This window comes from Bos indicus x Bos taurus, chromosome 5, assembly GCF_003369695.1.
Source record: "Bos indicus x Bos taurus breed Angus x Brahman F1 hybrid chromosome 5, Bos_hybrid_MaternalHap_v2.0, whole genome shotgun sequence".
NCBI lineage: Eukaryota > Metazoa > Chordata > Mammalia > Artiodactyla > Bovidae > Bos > Bos indicus x Bos taurus.
This window is the reverse complement of record NC_040080.1, coordinates 82,552,535-82,557,860: the sequence shown is the minus strand read 5'-3', so window position 1 is coordinate 82,557,860 and position 5,326 is coordinate 82,552,535.

Here is a 5,326-nt window from a genome sequence, read left to right as displayed (position 1 = left end):
TTGCCTCTACCTCATATATTTTTAGCCTAAATATTCCTGGCAGTCAACAGCCTGTCTGTGCCAGCCCCCTTCCCTGCTCCCACCAAGCTGTTCACATGCCCTGGGTCTTTTACCTTCTAAGATAGCACATTTATCTGATATGCATGTAGCAAGAATAGAATAAATGGCCTCTCCAAAACCAAAATGATCCATAAATCAAAATCAATAAATCAAAACTGCAACCATCCTGACTAATGTCTGAAGTAAATGCCTAATATGAATGAATATGTAATCATACAGAAGACTGACAATGGGTTCCCAAACAAGCAGTCAAAAGTCTCCCAATGCCAGATATTTTTAACCCAAGCCACATAATGGGGACTGCACTGTAAATTCTTTTATTTGTTTGCAAGCCACTTGTGGGCCCACCAAGGGTCCATAGATCTAAGACTTACTAAATCCTATGCATATGATATGAAAAATATATTGGTCAAAATGTGTGTTTCTCCAAAGCTCAGTAATCTTGATTATACTAAAAAATCCTAAGGACAAAACGCCTTGGAACAGATCATAGGACATTTGTTCGTGGATCAAAGACTTTTCAACATAACATGAAATAAGTCATGACAAAGTGTTACTAAGAGCCATGTGTTTATTCGATATCTACACCAATTGGCTCTTACCATGGAAGTTTTTCAGTCCATAACGATTCCTCTTCCAGACTCTGGTAACTCAATTTCCTTGCATTGGTGTGCATTTTTATAAAGAATCAGTCCTCTCTTCTGTCTCCCTTCATCCTCCTCACTAGCATTATAGCACATGCACACATGGCTTATATTTTGTATTGTGTGTAAGAAAAAAGCAAGGTATTGCATGAACATGGAAACAGTTAATGGGACTAACAATGACTACTACATAGATACAATTACCCAAGTATAGATCCGATTGTCTTCATTTCAGGAAGGATTCTACTACTGACTAGCATTTTTGGTAAATCTTCCATTTTCAGCAAAGAAGGATCATTAAGACCTTGATCCACTACTTCTTTTAGGCTTCTCTGTGGGTAAATGTCCCACATTAGAAAACATAGAACCAAGTATTTGAAAAGTTTTTCTTTCTCTCGAGGACAGAGAAACAACCTTTAGAAACAACTTTGTTGTTGTTGTTGTTTAGTCGCCCAGTCATGTCCAGCTCTGTGACCCCATAGACTGCAGCACACCAGGCCCCTCTGTCCCTCACAGTATAGGGGTATAGTCAGATGGTCTGGGTGTGAAACCTAGCTCCACCAATTACTAGCTATATGCTTGTAGATAAACTACTAACCTCTCAATACCTCTTTCTCCTCAACTGCAATAAGGGTTGTTGTGGGGGGTCATATGGGATAGACATGTAAGCACTTGGAACAGTATTTATCTCATAGCAGCTGTTCATTTTTGTTGTTTGTGAACAATAAGAACTATGTGACTGCCCCTGTTTACCTTCTCATTTTGACCACCAAGAAATTCAGGTCAAGTTTTCATCCCAGTTACAGCAACTGATTATGCTTCGCAACCCTAGTGATATTTTGGACGTGAGTCTGAGTGAACTCCGGGAGTTGGTGATGGACAGGGAGGCCTGGCGTGCTGTGATTCATGGGGTCGCAAAGAGTCAGACACGACTGAGCGACTGATCTGATCTGATCTGATCTGACTTTTTCAAGTTTACATTTTTTGCCTGCTTGACTTTTTATGATTGTCTGTATTAACATAATTTAAATTCTTTATGTAAGAGTGAAGAGAAAAATAAGTAAAACTAACTCTAGAAATTGTCATTGTTTGTAGCTACAAATGTATATAGATTTGGAAGTTCCCAAGGAATTATGTGTAACTAGGATGATTATGTGCTTTAAAGGAAGAAACTGAGGCACTGCTTTGTGGCCTGACATACAAAAGCATTCAACAATAAAGTTACTTTACTCCTCTAAGCATAAACTCCATCATCTGTGAATGCTGGGCTTAAATGATCTCTACCTCTCAAAGTACTTTTGAAGATTAAAGGACATAATATTTTTAAAGCATCAGATCAGATCAGATCAGATCAGTCACTCAGTCGTGTCTGACTCTTTGCAACCCCATGAATCGCAGCACGCCAGGCCTCCGTCTCCATCACCCGGAGTTCACTCAAACTCATGTCCATCGAGTCAGTAATGCCATCCAGCCATCTCATCCTCTGTCATCCCCTTCTCCTCCTGCCCCCAATCCCTCCCAGCATCAGAGTCTTTTCCAATGAGTCAACTCTTCGCATGAGGTGGCCAAAGTACTGGAGTTTCAGCTTTAGCATCATTCCTTCCAAAGAAATCCCAGGGCTGATCTCCTTCAGAATGGACTGGCTGGATCTCCTTGCAGTCCAAGGGACTCTCAAGAGACTTCTCCAACACCACAGTTCAAAAGCATCAATTCTTTGGCGCTCAGCCTTCTTCACAGTCCAACTCTCACATCCATACACGACCACAGGAAAAACCATAGCCTTGACTAGACGAATCTTTGTTGGCAAAGTAATGTCTCTGCTTTTCAATATGCTATCTAGGTTGGTCATAACTTTCCTTCCAAGGAGTAAGCGTCTTTTAATTTCATGGCTGCAGTCACCATCTGCAGTGATTTGGGAGCCCCCAAAAATAAAGTCTGACACTGTTTCCAGTCTTTCCCCATCTATTTCCCATGAAGTGATGGGACCAGATGCCATCATCTTCGTTTTCTGAATGTTGAGCTTTAAGCCAACTTTTTCACTCTCCACTTTCACCTTCATCGAGAGGCTTTTGAGTTCCTCTTCACTTTCTGCCATAAGGGTGGCGTCATCTGCGTATCTGAGGTGATTGATATTTCTCCCGGCAATCTTGATTCCAGCTTGTGTTTCTTTCAGTCCAGCGTTTCTCATGATGTACTCTGCATAGAAGTTAAATAAACAGGGTGACAATATACAGCCTTGATGTATTCCTTTTCCTATTTGGAACCAGTCTGTTGTTCCATGACCAGTTCTAACTGTTGCTTCCTGACCTGCATACAGATTTCTCAAGGATAGTTAGCTTAAAATGTGGTGCTAGTTTCAGGCATACAGCAAAGTGATGCTGTTTATATAAATATATTCTTTTTAAATGTTTTCCTTTATAGGTTATTATAAAGTATTGAGTATAGTTCCCTGTGCTATACAGTAAGTACTTGTCATTGTTGTTTAGTCACTAAGCTTTGTCCAACTCTTTGCAAACCCATGGACTGTAACCCATCAGGCTCCTCTGTCCATGGGATTTCCCAGGCAAGCATACTGGAGTGGGTTGCCATTTCCTTCTCCTATTTTCTCCTATACACACATATACATTAGTGTGTATATGTTAATTCCAAACTCCTGGTTTATCCCTCCTTTATTCTAGGTCTTTGGTAACTGTAAGTTTGTTTCTATGTTTGTGGGTCCACTTCTGTTATGTATATAAGATCATTTGTATCTCTTGTTTTAGATTTCACCTATAAGTGATAGCATCTGATACTTGTCTTTGGCTCATTTCTCTTAGTAAGATAATCTCTAGTTGCATCCATGTTGCTGCAAATGATATTATATTTTTTTTAAGCTAAGTAATATTCCATTGTACATATGAAGCACATCTTTATCCATTCATCTGCCGATGGATATTTAGGTTCTGTCCGTGTCCTGGCTGTTGTACATAGTGCTGCAATGAACACTGGGGTATGTGTATTTTTTTGAATCATGGTTTCCTCTGGATATACCCCCAGGGGTGGGATTGTAGGGCCATAATATAGCTCTGTTTTCAGTTTTTTAAGGAATCTCCATACCATTCTTAAAGGAGATACTTTTTGTTAAAATCTCAAACACAATATCCAGCACATCATAAATGCTTCTAATGATTATCGACTGTTTGTTTCTTCAGGTTCATTCTCAGCCCTTTCCTGTACTTCTGAGTGTCCAAGAGAATGATCTTGATGGAATATAAGCCTGTGCCTCTCAACTTTCCAGTTAAGTCAGCAGTTTGGAGACTGGGAGGAGGGAGAGGATGAGATATTGATTTCCTAAGTTTTTCCACCTCCTTCTCTCCACCTCCCCTATATCCAGCCCCCTCTCTGCTCATTATTGGTGTTTACTCACTAAGTCGTGTCCAACTCTTTGCAACCTCATAGACTGCAACCCACCAGACTCCTCTGTCCATGAGATTCCCCAGGCAAGAATACTGTAGTGGGTAGCCATTTTCTCCTCCAGAGGATCTTCCTGACCCAGGGATTGAACCCACATCTCCTGCATTGGCAGACGAATGCTTTACCACTGAGCTGCCAGAGAAGCCCCACTCTCTCTCTGCTGCTGCTGCTGCTGCTAAGTCACTTCAGTCATGTCCGACTCTGTGCGACCCCATGGATGGCAGCCCACCAGGGTCCCCTGTCCCTGGGGTTCTCCAGGCAAGAACACTGGAGTGGGTTGCCACCTCCTTCTCCAATGCATGAAAGTGAAAAGTGAAAGTGAAGTCACTCAGTCGTGTCTGACTCTTCTCGACCCCATGGACTGAAGCCTACCAGGCTCCCCCGTCCATGGGATTTTCCAGGCAAGAGTACTGGAGTGGGGTGCCATTGCCTTCTCCGCTAGGCCCTGGCTAATCACTGGCTATTCTGCATCTGTGCTACCACCCTGTCCCTGAATCACAGGTCTTGTTGGTTCCCTATAATAATTCCCTCCTCTAACTACAGTAATCAAGTTGTCTCAGTTTGCTGAAGGATTTTCCCTGCCTTATCACTAAAGTCATGTCCCAGGAACCCTTCCAGGCCTGAGCCAACAGGAAACAGTTGACTACCCTACCTCCCTTTGATCCCAAAGTAGAATAACTAACCTCTCTAGCCCTCCATCAGGTTATTTTCTAAAGTTACAGGCTTATGAATGATTTTTACTTTTATGGGGAGATTTCTATATTTTCCAAAAGTAAATAAATCTGAGCAGAGCTCTGGAAGATGAAAATCTAGGCTGAACTCCAGTGATATGACCTTGGGCAAATGACCTAACCTTTCTGGTCCTCTGCTAGATCATTTGTAAACTAGATGATTTTGCCTGCTGAAGTACTGATGTTGCCTTCTTCTAGAGGGAAAGCTATACCCATCATTACCTGTAGATCTACTAAGTCATGAGCTGAACAAGCAGCTTGAAATTCCTCTCCTGGAATTGCTCTGATTCAAGTCATCAATAACTTTCTTCTTGTCAATCTAATGTCCAATCTTCCTTCCTCTGACATTTGGTATGACTTCTGTAGTGAACTGTGTTTCACAGAAACCTGTATCCTAGTCCCAACCTCCAGTAGCTGGGAATGTAAACTTATTTGGAA